The 22,955-nt window shown below is 55.4% G+C and overlaps 1 pseudogene; it reads right to left on the reverse strand.

The window, feature by feature from the left end:
• Window positions 1–1,694: 1,694 nt before the first annotated feature.
• Window positions 1,695–1,813, reverse strand: LOC118606789 (annotated as a pseudogene).
• Between the last annotated feature and the right edge of the window lie 21,142 nt (window positions 1,814–22,955).

Here is a 22,955-nt window from a genome sequence, read left to right on the forward strand (position 1 = left end):
GACATGTGAGTGTGAATGTCAGTGTGGTCGCCACTTTGTTCACCAGGAGACTGAGCCAGGGGCTTTCAGTGCCTTGTCACACTGAGCCCTGCCACAGCGGCCACCAGGGTGGTCGGCCCCTGCAGAGCCGGGGGCCCGGGGCCCGGCCAGGGGGCCCTGCCCGTGGAAGGTGGAGCTGTGACCTGACGCGGTGGCATCTGATGTGAAAACTTCTGCTCTCGTGACTGTCACCTGACCTGCTTCCAAAACCTGTCATTTGCACACTCGTGACATTCCCTTTCTGAGGCGTTCTTTGCAGCGGGTCATCTCGAGCATGTGTTTGAAGGGAGGGTCTTGAACAGAGTACACAATTATCAAATAGCTTTTTTCATTGAATTAACAAAGCTAAAAGAATTAAGTGATGTGCGTGATTAGGTCTAAAGTACACATGGTTTTATGTCGAGGTGCAACGTTTTTCTGTCGGAACGTGGAATTTGTGGAGAAATGATCACTGGCCTGGCTGCTGAGAATGTGAACTCGTGACCCGCCGCAGGCAGTGCTGACAGGCGACGTTTGTTCAGACAACAGTGGTTCCGTGTCATGAATTATTTCATTCCTGCAACATGGAAAATAATTCAGATCCGATCGCGTCTTTGGAAAATGTCAGGTGTGATATTTAGCCATGTTCTGGACATCTTTGCGGGCGGGAGCTCGGCATCACTGGGTGCGTATTTCCTGGTCGTTTCATCCCAAATCAGCTCCCAGAGCTGGTGACCCCTCAAAGCCATCTCAAGAACGGTTCTGGGAAGCAGCTAGGAGACGAGACTGTTTGCTGCGCCCAGCGTCTGGCCATTCGGAAGCACCTGCCAACTCTTCGCGGGGCGGGAGAGCGCGGGACACGCGGGGGGCACTGCCGACCCCCCGAGGCTGAAACGGCAGACGAGGGCACCAAGGCGGGTGGGGGTGGGGGGCCTGCCACGGAGGTGGGTGACGTCCGCCTCCTGCCGGCCCGCGAGCTGCTGTGAGGAAGCCCACGTTGCGGATCACTGAGCTACGTCTCGGAGAGGTGACGAAGCTCCCCCGAGGCATCACAAAGAAGCCAGGACTGCGCCCAGATGTCCTGACTTGAGACCTTATGCGTGCTCGTTACCAGACGTGATGCTGCCCTTCTCTGAAGCCGGGTGCCTGATGTGAGAAGTTATGTGAATTTTGCATTTTATGCGATCCTCGATGTGCATGTTAAACAGTGCAAATGCGTCGTCACTCACCTGTCTTCAAAATCTTGGCATAATTTGCTGCTCCGGAAACAAGTTCCACGGTTCGTAGGTGGCGTCACATACTCAAGGTCAGTCTCTCTCATGGGAGAAGCAAGCGTGGCAAGCTGGGCCTGAGGGATACGCCGACCCCGGGGTCTCCCTCTGCGACACTGTCCCTCGGTTAACTTGATTCTCCGTGGACGGCATCCCCGACTGAGGTTCAGTGCTGCGTCAGCATCAAACCTCTGCTGAGGACACTGTCCACCTTCCGCAGCGTGGTCGTCACTTTGTTTACCAGGAGACCGAGGTCTGATTAACTTCTTGAAACGCGCTGCCGGGAGGAACCTGTCATCGCGGGCAGAGTGCCTCCATCACCTCTCTTGCTTGTTCCACTCAGGACTCACGCCAGCGATCAAGTCATCCCTAGTTGGAAATATAGTATTTTTATTTATTTTGTAACACCCACAGCACCCGGTCTTCCTAGGGGGTCTTCCATCCAAGGACTAACCAGGCCCGACCCTGCTTAGCTCCCGAGGTCAGACGGGATCGGGCGTGTTCAGGGCGGCGTGGCCGGAGACCATGTTTGGAATTTCGTCATCCGCAACCTCCGCACGTGTGGGACGCGCACCTGGTTAGCCACGTGTTTCCCTGCTTTCCCCGAGTGGTGTCGGAGCCCTTCAAGAATCTTTTGTACATTTTCGAACGGGGATTTGCTGTAAGCTTCCTAAATCCTTCCTGGGAATTATGTGGGTGTAGAAATATAAATGTAAATGCATAAATATTTCACTTTATACATAGAGCTTATCCCACACTTGTTTCGTATCAGGGCCGGCCCAGGTGCCAACATCAACACTCTGTGTCTCCAGACCGCCCAGGAAAGCCGGAGTTGGCCGACCACGGCACACGGGCCAAGTCTGGCCCACCGTGTATTTTTGTAAATAAAGTTTTATTTGAAAGACAGTTACCCACATTTGCTTATGTACAGTCTATGGCTGCTTTCGTGTTAAAATGGCAGAGTAGCTGCAAAAGAGATCTTATGTAGTAGCCTGCAAGTCCCCAAATATTTATTCCACGGCTCTTTATAGAAAAAGATTGCTGACCCATGAAATATAAAGCAAAAGCAAAGTAACACAGAAATTCACCTCTCAAGATAATTTCAGCCAATAATGAGATAAGAGGGGCACCCTCTTTTTTTTGTGGGTGGCGGGACCATGCCGGGCTGGCAGATGGGTCCTCTGTAAAGCGCTTCACCTCACACACGGCACAGAGCGGAGTCCAGACTACAGGGACAGGTGGGTCCCCCCAGACGTCCTGTCACTGGGTGTCCCTGCCTTGGGAAGTACCTGCCCCTCCCCAAATCCCTCACCAGCACTGCCTACCATTAGCGAGGATGACAGGAGCAGAAGAAATAGCAGAAGTGAATTTTTCTAAGAAGCGCTCCTTTGTGGGTGGTATGGTTTAAGAGCTTTTCTTAGCCCTGAACTATATAGTATGTTTCAAAAGCAGTTGGTCCAGGAATCCATTTAAACTAAGACCTCTCCACCACCTTCCCCAACCTACCCGCATCAAGGTTTTGGGAGCAGTTTGTTAAATTACATATTTATTATAACTTTCAATCCACTAAGTTTGGGAAGGAATTATAATCCGTTCATTCAGAAACTCGAGGGGGAAGATGTGACAATATCAATACTGAAGCCACAAAGGGAAAACTAGCGAAGAATCGAAGCAGTACTATATACAGTTAGGATAAATCTACTTTAAAAATACCCGAGTTAGCTAGCCAGACAATTTTCTTCTTTTCCACTTTGCCTATGAAGACATAGCCTTAGTTAACTAAACTCACAGAAAGTCGGCGAGATAAGAAAAATCTGTATTGCAATAGAATGAATTTCCAATATGGACTGACTACAAGAACCCATAAAGATTTATTGCTATTTTTTCAAACGTCATTGAAATTAGACTTAATTATCTGTGCACTTTGCTGAAAATAGCATTTTTGATCAAGTACGTGTCATTAACTTTAGGACAGAAATGTACCAAGTTGCTTTCTACAGTTCCCCCAAAACGTAATTGCTAAATTGCCTGTTTGAAAAAGTCCCTCCCCTTCCTTTCCCCAGCCCTAAGCACTTGCCGCCCCTACCTCTTCTATCGGCAAATAAGTCCTTTTCCTTTGCTTGCTCCCTTTTTCCTGCCATGACAATGCTAGGTGGCCACATGGGTTCATGTGAACGCCCAGGACGTTCCCTTCCGAAGAATGAGAAAAAAGATGCGTTCTCCGGGACGCTTTAGACTTTGAGAGGGCATAGGTTAACGGCTTTTTATTACTGGGCTTTTCCATGGGGAAGACGGATCTTGGATTTTCCGGGAGTGTGGCTCTGTCCACGCCGGGTGGAGAAAAGCTGAAATTTATCAAGTTAATTAACTTGGGTATTTCAGCTGGGTAATCGGGCTCCGCGGCCTACTTTTTTAATGGCTCGTTTTCATCAAGGTGACAATGTTAAGTGCATGTCGCTCACCCCGGGGGCCATGATTTCTTTTCCACAGTTGCTTCTTCTTGGAACTCCGCGTCCAGGTGAAGTGCGTGGGCATTCCCGCAGGCGGCATGCGCCCGGGGACCTGTCGGAGCAGCGCGGCCTCGGCCATCTCTAGCCGGGTGGCGCTGGCAGACGTGAGTCCACGCTGTGCCCCAGAACCGGCCCAAGCCCCCGGCGCCTCCGGGCTGTGGCCTGTCAGCGCCGGTCCGCAGCCGTCTTGCCCCTGTGCGCGGCTCCTGGGCTCTGCTTTCCCATTGGTTCTCTTTGCTGTCCCTCTGAGCGAATCCGGGGGGCCACCCTGTCCCGCCCCTCGTGCCTCCTCGGTGAGTCCCACTGGCCTCTGGCGTTTGTGCGTTCCATGTAGGGAAGAGCAGCGGGCACGTCCAGTCCCTGGGCCCTTGGGACCGCAGCGGAGCCTGGGTTCGCACAGAGCTGTTTGGGGACTGGCTCCCTCCCAGTGATGAGGGTGTAGGGGCCCCCTTTTGTGGGCAAAGTGGGGCCCGCCTCTGGGGTACAGATGCGCTGGGCCAAGTCTGGCCAGTTTGGGGGCCAAGAACCCTTGGACTCGCTCTGTGTCAGAAGGCTTGTCCTAAGGGAGAGGTGGCAGGCAGGTCCCCAAGGTCCCAGGGAACCGGACTCCCGAGGAATGCTGTCGCCCGGACCGGACCTGTGGCTCATGTCGGGGCTTTAAGTGTGTGTGTGCATGTGTGAGTGTGAGTGTGAGTATGTGCTACGTGTGTGCACGTGTGTGTTTGTGCATGTGTGTGCGTACGTGCGTGTATGTGTTTGTGTGCATGTGCATGCATGCGTGCGTGCGTGTGGTGGAGGAGGGGAGGGGAGGGCCCTCAGATGAGCACAGGGGAGCGAGACCGACAGACCCGTGAAAGGCGGGTGGCGGGGCTCGGTGACAGGCGTGGCCCCCACAGCCATCACCCCACCGCCCGTCTGCGCCCGGCCCCCAGCGTCCTGGGGAGAAGCCTGGGGCCCAGTGGGCGCTGGGCACCGCCGCGTTTTTTTTTTAAATTTTTTGTATGAGTTTTAGGCATATAGTGCATTTACGTAATTTATGAAGTGACCCCTCCCCATTACCCTTTTACGCTGGGCTGGTTTTTTCTTTTCTTTTTACCCCAGCAAGAGAAGACCCATTTTTAACTGTTGTATGACCTGAGCTTCTGGGGGAAAAAAATCTGTGTTCTGCTGAAAAAAGAGAGAGCTTCCAGCTTCCCTCATGCCCCAGACACAGAGAACGGAGCTGTTTCCATGGCTCAGGGTGGGCTGAGCCCCACCCATGCTGAGGTCAGAAGTCGCCCCTTGGGGCCACCCGGTCAGGGCAGCCTGTTGGCCGGCTGTATCCTGGCGTAATCACGTGTCCAGCACACTGGTTAGGAAGCGCCTCTCTTGGGGTGGCCCTCTGGCCTTTCCTCTCTGGTTCACGAGACCACCCACCGGTATGAGAAGCGTATCGGTCCTGCATGCTAGGTCATCCGGGGTTTCCTGTAAGACACGGACAGGTGTCGGTGGTTCTGGGTGGCTCCAGCCACAGTGCCTTGCCCGACTGCCCATTTGCGTAGCAGTTGTTTATTGAGCATCTCCTGGGAGATGCCGTGGCAGATCAGTGGCTCCACGTGGCTCCGTAGCCGTGCTGTGACCGCACCACGTGGCCGGTATCTCCATTCTGCTGAAACCCGGGGAGGCGACGCGACTCGTCCGAGGGGATTTGCCTACAGCCTGGGGGTGTTACATGAAGACTCACTGGGGCATTTTGTGCGCACACCCCTGTCTCCCCGTCAGTGGGCGTGCAGCTGGGCTTGGATGGAGCCCATCACCCCAAGCCGTTCAGCACAGCGCCAGCCCCACGGGCTAACGGAACCCCTTTCCAGAATACTGCTGAGAGCCTCCTGTGCTGGGACAGTGGCTGGCTGTTTTATCAGGTGGAAGATTTGTCTGTCCATGGCCCACTTTTAATTTTAACAACACTTCAAAAATTTGAAGCCTCAGTGCAAAACATATATTTCCAACCCAAACAAGGAGGGTATTGGGGACCACAAGTCGTTCTCATTTATGTGTGTGGCAGCAGAGAGAGCTCCACATGGGCCTGCCCCTCCGTCTAAGCGCACGGCCACGACCATGTGCGCGTTACCTCCTCTTCCGGGGGCGGGGGGGGGGTTGCTGCCAGGTTACCAGGCTCCTGCCAGCCGAGCGTGAGCAGGCATGACACGTGCCACTTTTAGGCCTACCCACTAAATGTCCCCTCAAGTGGCTCGATCCTTCTCCTTCCTCTGCTGGCCGGACCAGGTGGTCTGGGGAGGCAGAGGTGCGAGACGGCAGAGCCACGCGGGGGAGGCGTCGGGGAGCTGCCAGCCCATCCGTCCTGAGCGTCTGCGGCAGGCCCCTCACTCGGACGGGCAGGTCGGGAAACGGGCACGTGCGGGCAGAAGCAGGGCGTCCGTGGGCTGCACCGGGCTCTGCGCCTCTAGCCACAAGGCTTCAGCAAGTCAGCGCTGCTGTGAGCTCCGTTTACCCCCTGTGAAGGGGGGGACACGCTCCCCGCCCTGCCAGAGGGGACCCTGCTCGAAGGGTCAGAGACCTCGAAATGGTGAGCAAGAGGCTACAGGCTCCAGGGCCAGCTCGGTTCTTGCACTTTGTGGGGTTTAGCTGCTGAAACTTTCAAACGTTTTTGAATGAGTTGCCGGTATTTAAAAACCAGGAGCTTTCACCTGTGAATTCCAGCTTTCCACTTTTCTTGAATAGTTGGCGGGTCTGGAAATACCTCACCAACACGCCCACATCTGCGACCATCAGCAGGAGCCAGGGCGAGGGGCCGGCTTTGGACGACACCCCCCAGTACCCCTGCTGTGTGGCTGCTCCTCTCCTTCCAGGTGACTTCCCGGCCCTTGTGGCATTTGAATTTCCGACTGTCTCATTACACATATGGGCACTTTTAGTATTAACACAGCAGATTAGAATTTTACAAAGTAGCACCTACATTGATAAAAACGAGAGCCGGCAGCCTCCACAGCAGCCGGGCCAGCTGACGGAGCTGGACGGGGGCCACGGTGATGGCTGAATGTCGCCCACTGCACTACGGCCAGCGGAGGGGGATTCTGGCTCGGGGAGACGGAGGCACGGAGGTTCCCCATTACCTGGCACTCTTTGGCTCTGGGTCCTTGGCTCAGGACGCTTTGCTGACCGGAGCCCACCGCTGGCCTGTGGGAGAGAATACGATCCTACCCGCCGCTCGGGAACTTGAGAAACCTGCCCAGATGCCCTGTTTGCGTCTGTTTCCTCGGAGCGGCAGCTTCGAGGCGTCTCTGCGAGGCCGAGGAGCCGGGGGTCGCCGCCGATGCTCTACATGCGCACCGCACGCAGGCGAGGACGAGCCGGGCCTGCCCTCTCGGGTCTTCTCACGAGGCCAGCACTCAGGAGGCACCCAGGGTCTCCACGAGGACCACCGCCCCGCCAACAGCACAGCACCCCCAGTGTACGAATGTTGGGGAGAGAGCAACCTCCCCAAAAGTGTCACGACTTCTTGAGCACAAACCTTGCCGTCCGGTACCGACGGGGACACCCCCAGAGGGGACCGCGGCCTGCGGAGCACCGCAGCCCTGAGAGGCCGCAGGGGACATGGTCTGAGAAGCGAGTCCCCAGGAGCCCCTCACGTCTAACTGGGAGCACGGCTGGGGGAAGCGGACCGGCTGCGGGAAACAGAGTGCAAGGCCTGGGCTGGACAGGCCGCAGACGCCTCGGGCAGGCAGAGGAAACGAGACGGAGAGGTGGGGGGCCGGGGGGGGGGCGGGGAGTGAGCTCGTGGGCCGGCGCGGCGTGCCTCAGCTCCGTCCAGACCCGTCCTCACTGGTTCCTCCGCCTTCCCTGCAAACGGTGCGCGTTTCGGTTCCCATCAGGGCTGTGAGTGACGGAAGTCCCTCAGGAGGAAAACGGGAAAGCGTTCTCCTGGCTGCAGGGAAACGTCTGGGAGTCGCGTGCGTGTGGCCCCCGCGGGTCACGTGTGCAGGGCGAGAAGGGGGTCACGGCGCTGGCCGCGAACCGCCCGCACAGTGGCACCGTGAAGCGGGCGCAGCGCCGAAGGCCCCGCGGGGCAGGCTGACGCAGCAGGGCTGCCGGCTAATCCTCCTTTTATGCTCCGGGCTGGGCGGCCCTGCAGATGGGACTTTCCACCGAGGAGGGCAGGCTGCGGGTCAGGAGCAGGTCACTGAGGTGGTCCGGCGTCAGACCACGAGGGCAGGGTACGGCAGCTCTCGGGAGGGCGAGGGCCCCGGGCCCCCGTCGGGAATGCAGACTCGCCCCAGATGGCCTGACTCAGAGATGCGGGATCTGCGTGCTCGCAGGTGCCCGGCTCCCCGCCCGCTCGGCTGCCTCTGCTGCAGGCCCCTCGGCAGGAGGACTCGGGGTCGCAGAGGGTGGCGCTTGTCAGCCTGCGGAAGGGGAGGCTGAGGCAGATGGATGCCAGACATTTTTAGCTCGAGCTCAGCAGTCAGCAGCTTGCCTGCTACAATTTGCAGCCATCTTTCCTGAGGACGGGGCACCGGGCAACGGGGCAGCAACAGGGGGGCCTGGGGGATCCCCGAGGACTTCCACAGTGCTGGACTCATTTGGGTGTTCTCATTCCATCGGTCTGTCAATCATCCATCTACCAGTCATCTGTCAATTATCTGTCTGCCTATCTATCTATCTTTCTATCCATCCATCCATCCTCTATCTGAGCTTCCTGAGTGAATCTGACATGCAGCCGGGTTGACAGCCGCTCGCCCCCAGCCCTGCCGTCTCAGGACTCCTGAAAAGCCTCAGCACCCTGGACGCCGCCCTGGCACCTTGCCACCTGTCCTTTCCCGGTGCTCCTGCCCTGGGATCCGCCCCCTGCCCCCCCTGCCCGTGCTCCCTGCTCCGAGGGAAGCGTCCATCTGTCTTTCCTTCCCCGCCCGCCACACTGGGTGAGTGTCACGTCCGGCCTCCGACGTGGAGTCCACGCGGAGTGTGGAGCTGCCCGCTGGCCTCCGCCGTCCTGCCTTCTCCCGACGCCGTCCATTCGGCTTTAGATGTGAGGGGTTTGTTTATTTATATTTCAAACAGTGCCCTGGAGTTTGGCAGAAGGGAAAAAAGAGCTCTTTTCAGATTATTCACGTCATTTTCTAACCAGCCAGCGAGCACAGGTAAAACCCAGTTCAGGTAAATCTGAGCTCGTGTCAGGACGCGAGGCCCCAGCGCTCTGCCCTCGGGCCGGGAGCGAGCGGCGTCTTCCCTGAGACCTGCTGAGGCGTGAGAGGCCGGCGCAGGTGGCTGTCCTTCCTCCCGAACTCGCTGGTGCTAGAACCAGTGCTCCCTTCGTCCGCGGGGTTAGGCGGCTTCCTTCGTCCCCACAGGCCCCTCTGCCCCGCCCAGGTGTGCCGAGAGGCACTGACGCCGGCAGTGGGGCTCCTTCCCACCCTCGTCTTCCGGGCCCGTGTATAACCCGTGCCAGAGGCTCGGCTCCCGTGTCGGAGGTGGCAGCTTGTCCCTGGGGAGCCTCGCCTCTGAGCTGCCGCCTCCCCGAGCCTCTGGCACTGTGCGATCTGTTCCCACGCGCCCCGGCCGGCAGCTTCCGGCCAGGCCAGCACGGTGTGTTTATTTCGTGCTGCTCCGTGACTAGCTTGTGCTGGGCGCCAACACGTGGTACGCGCACCTACACTCTGCCCCCTCCCACATGCCTGCGTGCCTCCACCTCAGACGTCTTTGTCACCCACCTTCCGATCTTTCCTCCCTCCAGGTCCCCGGCCAGCTAGCCCGGCTGCTCACAATCGCCCCAGAGCTCGTTTATGCTCTAGCCTCAGGGACCTCTGCTGCCCCCTAGAAGGTGTGACCAGGCCACGGCCGACGCCCACCGCAAGGGTTTCCCATCCGCGATTACTTTCGAAGGCACCCCTGTTTGTTATCACACCTCCTGCACCCACAAACCGGGCTCTTCCCCCTGGTCGGACGCAGCCGCCCCCCACAGCCGTCGGCGTGGACGGAGGAGCAGGTGTGAGAGGGGCGGTGGTCTGGGCGGCGTGCCGGGCAGCTCGCTCGCGTGCTCTGGGCCAGCTTGTGTTTGAGCCCAGCCGCACCACTCCCGCGGGACGGAGGAGGGTCGCTGGGCTGCGCAGGTGAAGTGACCATGATCCTTGATAATGTGAGTAGGACTTGTGCAACGAGCTGATCGCAGCTGGGAAGGTGGGTGGGTGGCTGTCCTTCCCTGGTCTGTTGCTGGGGTGCTAGGTCCACCCTGACGCCTGGCTTTCCGTACACCGACTTAGGGCCCTTTACTACAGAGCATGCTGAAGAGGAAACATAACTCCAAGAATTACTGGCTGCCATCTGAACAAATGCGTGATGATTAAAAAAACTCATCGAATCTTGTCTTATTCATTTTAACTATATCTTCTCAAAGCTTAATTTCTGTGTCACAGGGTGGTTCCGCCATAGCAGAAGAATATAGTAGAATCTCAGCTTCCACATTTAAATAATGCATAAGGTTTATTAAATAAAAATGCACTGTTACAAAACAGATGTTACTCTAAGAAATAGAGTTGCCGATAATTTAGCTTTAAATACAAATGAGGAATCCCTTTCTCAGTCCCACTTTCGAGCATTTAATATGTTGTGAATTAAAATCATGGCACACTAATCAGTGATGTACTTCCATTTTCAGAAGAATGTTCTTTCTTTTTCCCTCAAAGGAACTTTGAAATGAACGAAAATGGGGCCGAGATGGATCCTCCTAATTCCTTCCCTCTGCATTTGAGATGACAGTAACTCTCAGCGGTGTGTTTCAAAACGTTTTCACGTTCATTCCTTTTTTTTTTTTTAAGTGAACTGATTGCCTTTGAGGCTGGAGCTAGAGAAATGAAGTCTTCGTAGCAGGCGCGGTGCTTGGAACCGAGTATAGACGTAGACGCGATTCGGAGCCTCGGCTGCCTCGGGTTTCGGGGACTGGCTCCCTTGCTTCCCACGCACGTCGCCGGAGGCACCGGGCTCGCATCTGCCCGGACACCTGCGTCCCGGGCCGGCGCGTGCGCACGAGGCGGGGTTTACGCTGCCGCCAGGCACCTGCCCCCCCCGCCCCCCGCCCGCTCTCCTCGCTGCCCACGTCGCCTTTCTTCTTCTTCTGTCCCTTGTCTTTGTCTCTTCACCTGTTCCTTTCCGTATTTTGCTCTTTGTTCTTCCTTCCTCTTCATTTCTGTTTTTGTTCGTTCGTTTGTTTTTTAAAGCCGGAATCATTTATGCACAGAGTCAAATAGTACTGCTTCCTCCTCGAGTTCCCTTCCCCTCAAACAACCACTTTCGACTCTTACAGCGGATTCTTCGGGTAGTTACTTTTGTTTCTCTTTAAAAAGAAAATGCATATTCCCTTCCTTCTCACGTCACCTCGGCCTCCTCAGCCGTGGGCGTCGTTTCCTGAGCGTCAGCGCTGGGGGAGGAGGAGTCACTTGTCTTCTCGCCCCGCAGTGGCCCCGCCAGCCAAACACGCGCGCGCTCCCGGCGCTCGCCCGCCACGCTGGCTGCGCGCTCTGCGCGCTCTGCGTGCTTTGTGCGTTCCGCGTGCTCTGCGTGCTTTGTGCGTTCTGCGTGCTCTGCGCGTTCTGCGTGCTCTGCGCGCTCTGCGTGCTCTGCGCGCTCTGCGTGCTCTGCGTGCTCTGCGCGTTCTGCGTGCTCTGCGTGCTTTGTGCGTTCTGCGTGCTCTACGCGCTCTGCGTGCTCTGCGCGCTCTGCGTGCTCTGCGCGCTCTGCGTGCTCTGCGCACCTGCCCCCCCGCCACGCCCAAACCGCCCCCGGCCGGGTCACTCGCTGTCCTCGCGCACAGTCGCCGTGTGTCAGCGTCGCCTTCGGCACATCCCCGCCGACCTCCGACCGCTCCAGTCGGGACCGCTGTCCCCGGCCAGCCACGTTGCCGCCGTCTCGTCTCCCCAGTGGCCTTCTGTCACCTCCTGGGGATCGCCCTGCCTCTTTCTCGCTCCCGACCCCTGGCGTCGCGGAACCTACCTGTCTGCCCTGCACCTTAACCCTCGTTCTACACGTCCTCCTGCAACTTCCCGAGGAAAAGCGGGACACGTTTGGCAGCGTCTGCCTTCCGCCCTCGCGCGGGACCGTGCGGGCTGGATCCCCAACGCTAGGTGGGAAACGACGTGCCGTTTAAATTGCAGAGGATTTACTTCAGCTTGCGATATCGGTGGTGAGAAGTTCGGTGATATTTTGAATTCTTGATCCCTCGTGTGATGCCTGTTTCTTCTTCTCTTCCTGAAAGGTCACAGTAAACTTTATTTGTCCCCGGAGACACAATTTTATGGGGATGTGCCTTAGGGTGAGTCTGTTTTCCTCCTGGGCGCTGGTCCTTTAATGTGTCCTTTTAATTTATAAATACATCAGTTTTCTAAAAAAAAAAAAAATCGTGTTGATGATTTCCTTCTTCTCTATTTTCCCCTGTTCTTTCTAAAACTCTCTCTGTTAGGATGTTGGATCTTGTAGCCTATCTCCAATTTACTTCTCTCTCTCTCTCACTCCTTTTTTCCTCCTTCATTCTCTCTTTTCCTTCCTCCTTTCCTTCTTCCTTCTTTTATTCTTTCCTTCCTTCTTTCCTCCTTCCCTTCCTCCTTTCCTTCCCCCCCTCCCTCCCTCTACATTTTGGGAGGTTCACTCACTTTTATCTCTCGTCCTCCAGCGGGAAGGCGAGCGGCCGCTGAGGCGGGGTGCAGCCCTGCACGCGGGCCGCCTCCCCCACGCAGCAGCATCACTGGTCGGGGCTGCCGCTGGCTCTGAGGCGTCAGGTTCCCAGGCTCCTTTACCTCATAGCAACACTGTCTCTGAGGTAGTGCTCTCTTCGGCAAGGTCCAGAATGTCCCACCACCTTGCCCATGTCCAAGCCACTGGGGAGGATGGAAGGAGGGATGGGAGGACACTCCTCGGGTGTGTGGCACGTCATCTCCGTTTACATACTTAGTCAGGGCCAGAGCTTGGATCCCGGGCCGCGTCTAACCACAAATGTGGTCTTTACTCCTGGATCCTGCTCCCACCTAAGAATCGTGGGCTTTATTTCTGCAGGAGAAGGAGAGCCTGGACAGTAAGTGGCAGCTCAGGGTCTCTGTCACGATCCTCACATCTGGCCACCCAAACACCCACGATCCTTTCGCTCTTACGTATTTGCTCCTTGCTGAGAGACAGAACCCTCTGCTCCAGCCTAGAGTCCTGCTGTCCTCCGCTCGATGTCCTCTGTGACCAGGATATAGGTGCAGAGCGACCCCAGTAAAAACCCCCATTGGACAAAGGAGGAATGAAGACAGCCACGTAACTTGCAATGCTCAGACCCCGTCGGAGGTGAAGTGCCGCTGAGCCCCGGCCACAGCTGGCTCTGACCCTGGGGTCGCCAGCTCCCCGTCTGCTGGGCGCCTTGGGAGTTCGTCCCCACCCCTCGTCCTCCACGGCCACAGGGACAGTGGACCCTGCACACCGTGCTTGGGACTACGGGTTTGTAGCCTGATCCCCGCAGGTTTGCAGAATCAAGGATTTCAGAGAGGTTGGACAGTCGCAGGTGTCTGGAGGTCAGCGTGCGCTTCTCGGCCATGCCGTTCACGCAGACCCTTCCTGGTCTACCTGTCCATTTGTCCATTTGTTCTGTCCGGTTCCACGTGCAACATGACAGCCTGGGACCGCAGTCCAGACGGTTTTCAGATCGAGGTTTCTGTCACTTCTCCCTGCTACCCCTGTCCTTGAGGTCATCTGAACGAAGCAGGCTTGGTGGGGAGGCAGCCCCTGCCCTGCCCGAGGACATGGCCGCAAGGGTGACAGAAGCCGGACTGCGGTCCCAGCCCCCTCCGCTGAGGCTGTCCCTCCGTATGGCCCCCTGTTACCCCTGCTTCATCTCGGGTCGTGGAAGCAGCCAGCATTTTCAACTCTGTGAGGCTGCAGGGGGCCTGGTGCTCTTGCAGAGGAAGCCCTAGTGAGGCCTCAGGGCTCAGACAGGGCGGGGCTGGGGGGGCCGTCCCTGCGGCCTGAGGCGAGGCAGCCTTATCTTCAGAAGCTTGGTTTAGGAGGGGCTTGGGGTGGGAGGAGTGGGGGCCCTGCAGGAAGTGCCAGGGCGTTGGCACTGTCCCTGTGGCACCCCTGCTGGGTCCCCTCTGGGTCCCAGCCTGGGCAAGAGGCTCCCCAGGGAGGAAGCTGGATCCGAAGCCTCGGATTCTTGCCCAGGGCCAGCTCGTTCATTCCCGGTGGGGCGCGGGCCAGAGGAGCGGGGTGCAGAACTGTGCTCGTCCTTCAGGGCCAGCACAGCTTCGTGGGGGGGGGGGACGGGGGGGTCTCCGCCTGCGTCTGTGGCCTTCCCCACCGTCGCCGATGCCTGTCGTTGCCCGCGCATGGCGTGCGGGTCGGGCCGGTTTGCGGCTGCGTGGCGACGAGCCGGGGCAGACGGGGCTCTGCCAAGCGCTTTCATTCACTCTCTCCAGCGTCACCCCGACCCATGGGCTTTAGACTGAATCCGGCCGAGCCCGGATTCCTGTGCAGAATGTTTCTTCTCTCAAAATAATAACATCTCCCCACCCCAGCCAAAGAACAAGGGCTTGAACAAGGCTGATGCCCACTGGCCAGGGGCAGCATGCACCGTCCCCTTCAACAGAGACACAGACTATGTGACCCTGGCGCGGTCAGTGGCCTCTGGAGTGACAATCTGAGGGCCCCCTAAACGGAAATACTGGTCGTGCTGTGGCTTTAAGGCAAAGCAGAGTGAGGGCTGGGCCGGACCCTTTGAACGCTCCAAGGCGGGGGGCGCTGAGTCTCGTCTGGCAGCTTCGGTCTGAGAAGCCTGAGCCGTGACCCTGCAGCCCGGTCGGGGCCCGGCCACAGGCACAGCGAACAGCGGGACGGAAGGTGGCACAGGCCGGCGGGGCCGAGTGTCCACTCAGACACGGGGCAGCGGTGAGGCTTGGGAGAGGGGCAGTGGGGACGCAGGCCGTGCCGGGCCGATCCCAGTGCGGCTGCGTCCTGGGGCTGGCCTGGGGCGTGTTCACCTCTCCCTGCCTCAGCTCGCTCAGCTGAGCGGAGGTGATGGGCAGGACCGGCAGCGGCAGCGAGGATTAAGTGAGCTCCACAGGCGAAGCGCTTGGGGGCACATCCGGCTGATAGCAGGGCCGAGTGCCCGACCCTTGGCCTGAGCAGAGGGCTCGTGGGAGTTCTGGGGATGCACGGTCCATCCGGGCGGCTGAGCGCAGAGGGCATCTTGCAGGAGGACGGGTCGGAGCATGGCGGCGCCTTTCCCACGTCGGGAAGGAAGCCGGAACCCTCCAGAACGCTGTCCACACAGCACTCGCCCAGCTTCCTGGGGACACGGGTGCCAAGGGGTCAGGGGATTGGGCCAGGACGGGCCCTAGATTGTACTCCGGAGAATAAGGGGCCTTGAAAAGGAGGTCCGAGGATCTAAGTCTTGGCTGACATGACCTAGAATACAAAATTTGCCATGAAATTACCCCACGCTGGTTGCTCTGGCTCTGGTGGGTCACGGATCTGGGAGTCCAGAAGGTTCTTGTGAATTCCGGGGGGAAGGCAAATGCCTTATTAAGCCATCTTTGCAGAGATTCGGAATTTTCGAAGGTGAGAACCAGGCCTGATGAGAAAGTTCTCTTGGTGATGGCAAATACAGACCTTCTGGAGTGGCCCGTGCAGCCATGTGTGGGGATGTTTTTCTGTTGAAGTAATGTGCTGTCCCTCAGGCAGAAGGATGTACTTTGGATGAAATATGATTCTTCACAATCTCTAATTGCAAGAAGTCGCAGATTGACCAGGTCAGTTTGAAGTGGCTTAAATTCAAACGGGGACCCCAGGGGGAATTGTACACACAGGGAGGGTGACACCGGGCATTTCTGTCCCCGGACTCTTAGGAGTCACTTGTTCAGGGCATATCCAGAGTTCATCAGTCTTGGTTTTTCTTGGGATTAAAAAAATAAATTAATTAAGTTGTGAATTTTGAGAATATGGTCTCCAATGCCCCGACTAATTTGTCTTGAGCAGGGAGAAACTATCCAGTGGAAATGGAAATTGACAAAAAGTCCGCATTCAATTCATCGGTTAGTCAATGAGGGTGTATTGGCAGGATGATTAACTCCACTCGAAGGGCATGGCTCTGGCCAATCCTATTTAAAATCCAAGTCAAAGTGGTAGAAAAGCGTGTTTTCCTGTTCGGCCTAGCAGCTGTACACACACGTTTCATAGACCGGTGCAGAGAAAAGGTGTCTGGGGAGGGGGGAATTAACATTGTTTATTTATTCCTTGAAAAACAGTCTGCTATGTGCATGACAGTTTTTAGCATTTTGGGACACACACTTCGGACAGACAGACACACACACACACGCACACACACATAGACATATCACGTACAGACAAACACTTATACCCTGCCCTTAAGAAATCACACATAGAAGCTTCTTTGATCTTTTGAATAGATACATAACATCGATGTAAAGCAGCCGAGTTCAGGGCTGGAAAGCCATCTATCTGTCTGTCTGTGGGGAGACGGGCGGGCGAAGACAAGGAGGAAACTGTTGCCAAGACCGGCTGTTAATATCCATCCTCACGTTCCGCGCTCATTCCGGCTAATAACCACTCCTCCCAAGCCCCGCCCCGTGCTTCCATCAGGTCATATAATAGGCCTCAATGACTCTAAATGAGCTATTATATTCTTCCATATAATTATATATTTAGGACACATGTATGGTTAAAAAAAGAACTCACAGAAAACCACTGAAAACTAATTGCAGAGCAATTTCAGTGCCTGGTTATATTTAAGCTGTAGCATGTCAGCTGTTCCCATACTTCGTTTTTCCCCCCGAGTTCCCAAACCCATTTGGAAATGCGAAAAGCCCGCTTCCCTGACCTTTTCGAGACTCATAAGCTATTTAAAAAAATGGCATTGTATTTATTTTTCTTGGACAAATCTCGTATCTGCTTAACCTATTCAAATAATAATAAATAACACAATACCAACAATAACACCAATAAAAATAAAAGTGTTTGTCATCCGCTGGGCTCCCACTCTCTGCCTAGTGCTGTGGGGTATGTTTCACGCCATCTCATTTTAGCCTTCACGACAGGTCTGGAGTGAGCCGCAGGGTTGTGTGAAGACCTTGAGGGTTACATCTCCTGTTTAAGGACACACAGCAGCTCATAAATAGTGAAATCGTGATTAGAACTGGATCGATTAGTCCATTCTCATGATTTTTGGCAAGAAGAACAGATAATCTATTTTCATTTGTATTTTCATATTTGTTACTGCACTGCCCCTTGCAACGATCTCGTGAGTAGAGATTTTGGGATCATTCCCATTTTATTGATTGCCCAAGCACAGGCCACTGCTGGGGGCCACCCCATGTAAAGCAAAGTGGAGTGAAAGTTGGGCTAAGTGACTCCAAATCTAGTGCCCATTCAACATTGAAGAAACGAAACAACGGAACAAAGCAAAACAAAACAAAGCCTCTTATGGCATCAAGAGAGTCTTCCCCTACCATCCCCCCGAGAATCAGCCAGGCTGGAGGGCTTTCGCTGCTGACATCAACATGGCGTGAACACAGCCTGCAGCCGCAGCATGCCCCACCTGCACGCCCGCCCACCTGCGCGCCCGCCGCACCTGCGCGCCTGCCCCGCCCGCCCACTCACCGCACTTGCCCTCCTGCCACACCTGCGCGACCGCGCCACCTGCGCCCGCCGCACCTGCGTGCCCGCCTGGGGCCATGCGGCCTCAGCACCAGGGCCACTGAGGGGTAGGGCACAGCGCGGAAGCTTGAGCTCACCTTGACCCTTCTCGCAGGCCAGGGCATGGCAGAAGGAGAGGCCGAGCAAGCCCAGCGATAAGGAGAAGTGTGGGGGCCGGCCTGGAGGCGGGGGGCCCGGGGCGGGGGGCCCGGGGCGGGGGCGAGGGAGAGGGCTCCGCCGTGGGTCGCGGTGGAAGCTGACGTCATGGGCCCGGCGTGTGCTGGAAGAACCTCGGAGGAAGTCATTTTAATCACCAGAATGAGCTCAGAGGGACACGGGGTGGATATATAACCTCTATTCATTCATTTAATATATGATTAGATGTCAGTGTTGCTGGAGTTACATTTTAGGAAATGACTATTCATAATGGAACTCCTGGCTCGCTGTCCTTACAATCCACAGAGCGGGGCGGAGGGCTCAGCTGCGGCCCCCTCGCAAGAGGCTCTTAATTTACAAGCGATGCTAAATTATGCGGCTGCCAGAGACCCAGATACGGGAAGCGATACAATAAGTCACTGGGGACACACCAGCTTTTCTTTTTTCATTTGACAACCGCAGGAAGTGGCCATTAGCCAAGCCTTCTGAGGAGAAAGTGTCTGATTGCTGCACTGCGTGCACAGTTTCTTAAATGACCGCAGAGGGCTATCGGGAAGAGCCCCACAGGAGGGCGAGGCCGGCCTGGCAGGGGACACGCCTGGAGGCTCCTCCAGCAGGACGTCTGAAGGCCTTCTCTCTTAGGGTTCCCTGGGGCTTTTCTGGGTTGGGCTGACACAGCCCAGGTTTCTCAGAAGCCTTATTAAAATAGTTTGGGGGTATTTCGGGGGGCAAAGTGTGCATGGAGAACTTAAAAACATCGAGTGTCTTTGTTCTTTTCTAGAAAGGGCGATTGAATGGGTGAGCTTTCCAGTGTGCCATTTCTGCAGGAGGGCGGAGGCGGGTCGCCAGTTGGGGGCAGGACTGTACGTAGCCAGGACCATCTACTGATGGCCGAGTGTAGCGCAGGAGGGGGTGGCGTCTGTTACTTCCTGTCGGGAGCCTCGGTGATTCATGTCCTCCCGCCCTTCGCCTCTGTGAGTGGCCATGCCGTCCACCTGGGTCCCCGAGGGGACTGAGCTCCCAGCTCGCCCGTGTGGGCTGAGCACACACCAAGGGCCACGGTGGTCGCACCGTACCCTCGAGGGCCGGTCCTGGCCGGATCAGTGCTTGGCAGAGCTGAGTGAAGACGCAGCAGAATGAACTACACGAGTGCACATTCCTGGACCGTTAGCGACACGGGGAGGGGTCCGAGAGCCGGCCGCCAGCCCCGGCAAGCTCCTGCAGGCGGGGCGCTGAGCCCAAAGAGACTTCCGGTTTCCACCCGCACGCTCCTCGTCACCCCCGGTCACCCCCTGTCACTGGAGTCGCTTCCTGGGCAGCGGCTCGGCGCTAGCTCCTGCGACGTGGTGTGGAAACAGAACCAGCGAGATCCTACGGCTAGGTTCGCCTGAAGCAGTCATTTAATCATGCAAACACGCAGCGGGTCTACCTTAGCTTCCCGTATAACGTAATTTTACAGAGCAAGTGAGAAACACCAGAAACAAAACCCGAAAGAAAGAGGCGGCACGTGTATAAAAATTTTCTTGAAAAAACCTCGGCTTTGCTGTGGTGGCTCTGGCCTGGCTTTTCCCGCCTCAGGACGTCCTCAGCGGTTCTCAGCGGTGTCCGCTGTGGGCCAGTCCAAGGGCTGGACCTCGCTTTGCTGCGCGTCGTGCTTAATCGGGGCACAATTCCGTGGATTCTCTCATCTGATCCTTTCTCGGTTTCCAGAGCAGTCAGCTGCTGCTCAGTTCTGGAATGTTCTCCGTCCTAGACCAGCCAGGCTGTTGCCTCTGTCGGGCACTTGTGCCTTTACTGGCCCTGGCCCGTGGTGCCATTCTCTCTCCAAAGTCAGGGGTGTGGAGGGGGCTGGCGAGGTTCTCTTCTGCTCGTCTCTACCTGGCTTGGGCTGTCTTCGGTGACAGGGGCTCCCTGGCCTGAGACGACCCGAGGCCTGATACTTAGGAGACCCTTCCTCACGCGGAGAACAGTCCCTGGCAGCAGCTTCTGCCCTCCCAGCCATGGGTCCTTGGAGGACAGGTCTCGCTTCCCTGTCCGTGACACCTGTTTATTTGAGGACGGTGACCCTTTTCCTCTCCGAGTTATTTTCTTCAGGATACACAGCCATTTTCCCATCCATTCCTCATACAACAGCATGGAGCCTTACAAATCATTTTTTCACTTTCGTTAGTGTTTATTGGATGGCATTATTTATTGGTTAAGAAAGTTATACAGGTTTCAAGTGCGCGATTCAGTAATACAACTTATGTATATGGATGGCGTTGTGTGCTCACCACCCAAAGCCACTTCTTCTGTCACCATGTATTTGACCCCTTGACCTGTTTCTACCTCCCCCCTTTTACCCTGGTAACCGCTAAACTATTGCTCATGTCTGAGTTTTTGTTTGTCTTGCTCATTTGTTGCTATATGTCACGAGTGAGTGAAATCATATGGTTCTCGACTTCTTCCATCTGACCCGTTTGCTTGACATGGTAATCTCAAGGCCCATCCGTGCTGTTGCAAGTGGCAGTATTTCACCTTCCCTCAGGGCTGAGTAATATCCCATTGTGTGTTTGTACCGCAACTTCTTTATCCAATATTCAAAGGATACTCCATTGTTTCCATGTCTTGGCCACTGTGAATAGCATTGCAATGAACATCAAAGTGCATATATCTTTGTAGATAAATGTTTATAAATTTTCAGGGTAGATACCCAGAGGAGAGATGGCGGCGTCATATGGTAATTCTAGTCTTAGTATTTTTGGGAACCTCCGTACTGTCTTCCATGGTGGCCGCACCAGTTTACATGCCCACCAGCAGTGGACGAGGGCTCCTTTGCCCCCACAACCTCTCCAACACCTGTTACTACTTGTCTTCTTGATGACAGCCACTTAGCAGGTGTGAGGTGGTGTCTTGTTGCAGTTTTGAGTTGCATTTCCTTCCATTTGACCCTTTTAAAGAGATAATCTTCAGAACCTGGCCCAGGCCATTTCCTGTCTCATCAACGTCAAGCTGTGGCCTTAGAATGAATGGGTGATTTAGAAATACTTCTGTTCACATAGAACGGAACACCTAATACAGAGCGACTTTATTGTCAACTTGTTGGGTCGTGTTTCATTTCATTGCATTTGTTCTCATGTCTCTATTTTCTCTTTCATTTCTTCTCGCCCCCTCCTCTCCCCTCTTCCTCTGTCCCCGTCCTTTGGCCAGACAAGCTGCCATGCGGGGAGGCCAATGTGGGAGGTCCCTTAGGCTCAGGCTACACTGGGAACCTCCCGCTGCAGAATTCTGGAAGCTAAGGAAAGCACAGGGCCAGTACCACGTGGAGCTACAGCCACACACAGCTGTCGCCTCCCAGGTGTGGAGCGCGGACGAGACGAGGACCCCATGCCCGTGTGCAGCTCCGCGGGCCTAGGAGCGCAGGGGACTTCTTTGAGCACGGGGACGTGGTCTTCCTGTGGCCTCAAGCAGTGTCCTACTTGGGACCAAAAGGAGCTCATGCTTTGAACGGAATTTTTGAATCATCCCATTTGTCCTCTTTAGCACTGAAAATGTCAATTTTGCTGACGGCGCCAGAATACTCGAAGAAAGGACTATAAATACACGACTTGACGTTGGATTTCGCTTGAGAAAGACGTAATGGGAAGCAAGTTAGCTTCAAGCATCCCATCATTTTTCACGGGCAGTTGAGATAACTGCTTGCCGTTGGTATTATGCTGCATAATTGTACGGTGTAATTGCTTCTGGTTGTCTCATAGTGTCTGTTCTATAGCGTTCTATTTCATAGGTGTTTTTAAGGTATATTTTTTATCGATTCGGCATATCCACAGCAATAAACTGCTGTTGGATCGATTAGATACTAGCGTCAGACTGAAACATTTAGGGCATCGATTCGTAATCTGCGAAGCTGTTTGTTTGCCGTTCTGCACGTATTTATTACTCCGGTGTAAGTAATGTTAACATTAGAGAGCATATTCTGGGGGGCGTTCCTAGTGATAAACGAAATATTCCGAGGTTACTTCTTTTGAGGCGCTGCCCAGACGCGTCTCAGCCAGGGGTGGAAAACGTGGAGCTGGGCCCCGCGGCGCCTGGCCAGGGGCCGTGAGCGGTCACACCCTCTCCACGCCTAGCACAGCGCGTGCGGCGTCGCAGGTGCTTGGTCAACGTTGGTCGATTGACCGTGTCTAGGTAGATTGTTGTTTAATCTTCCAGAAAATAGCAAACGATGCTTTCCTCCACCTTTGTTTTCCCTGAGCACGAACGGCGAGGTTCTGGTTGCCTCGTGGAGGAGGAGTGTGGCCACCGCAGAGACGTGCCTACGGCCACCTCACCGCGCCCTCGCCAGAGATCCAGTGTAGTTCTTTCCTGTCTTTTTGTTGTTGTTGTTGTTGTTTTACAGACTTTTCTCGTGGCAGCTGCAGCTTCTGCATGGAGACACTGTCTGTCGTGAGGCGCTGTTTTCCTTTGACCAATCCCTGCCCCTTCCGTTCGGCTCCCATCGGTGACCGATGGCAGAATGCGGCTTAGAAGACCGACTTTAATTTTGAGGATGAATGGCAAGAGGAGGCTTTTAAGATGGAACGGACGCTTGCTCTTAAAAATGACATTACCATTTCGGAGTAACAGGGGGCCGTTTCGTGTATTGATAACTAAGGTTTTGAAGTGTTCTCGTTTTCCGTTTCCACATTTTGACCTGGCGAGTAAAACGCGGAGTGAGGAGGGAAAGCCGGCCGGTGACTGGAGACTGGAAAGATGGATGGAGGCACGGCCCCGGGGAGTCGGGCTGGTCCCGCGGGGCCCCTGCCGGCTTGCAGATGGATGTCGGTTTGTACGTGGCTGGAGGAGACTGATTTGGTTTCTTGCCGTTCGAGGTAGTGATTGAAGTAGCCAGAAAATGTTATTCACAGCTCTAGTAAAGTGAGTAATTTACTCTCTTCTCTCCGACAGAATGCAATCTGTACAGCCTTTGGGACTCTTCGGATAAAGTGCTCTACAAACATGTCAGATGAGTTTGGGTTTTATTACCAAGGCACCTGGTTAGGATGGAAAATGAGAGTTAAGTTAAACATAAGGATTTATTGCCAGAGGGAGCCTCTTTTAACATAATTGCTTTAAGAAACAAATATGTGATAAAGGAGTCGAAATCATCTGCCTGCTATAAATTGTATTTGGTATAGTTACCTTCGAATGCAGGTGCAACTCATTTTTTGGTAAATAATTAATATTATGTCTGAAGCATCGCAAAATCCTGTGTCATCACTCGAATGCAGTGAAGTTTTTCTCATGATCTCCAGCTGAGCCTCTGTTACTGGGCCTTACAGAGGCACACAGCTGCCCGGTCGCCGCGTTC

This window comes from Rousettus aegyptiacus, unplaced genomic scaffold, assembly GCF_014176215.1.
Source record: "Rousettus aegyptiacus isolate mRouAeg1 unplaced genomic scaffold, mRouAeg1.p scaffold_m13_p_1, whole genome shotgun sequence".
Classification (NCBI taxonomy): domain Eukaryota; kingdom Metazoa; phylum Chordata; class Mammalia; order Chiroptera; family Pteropodidae; genus Rousettus; species Rousettus aegyptiacus.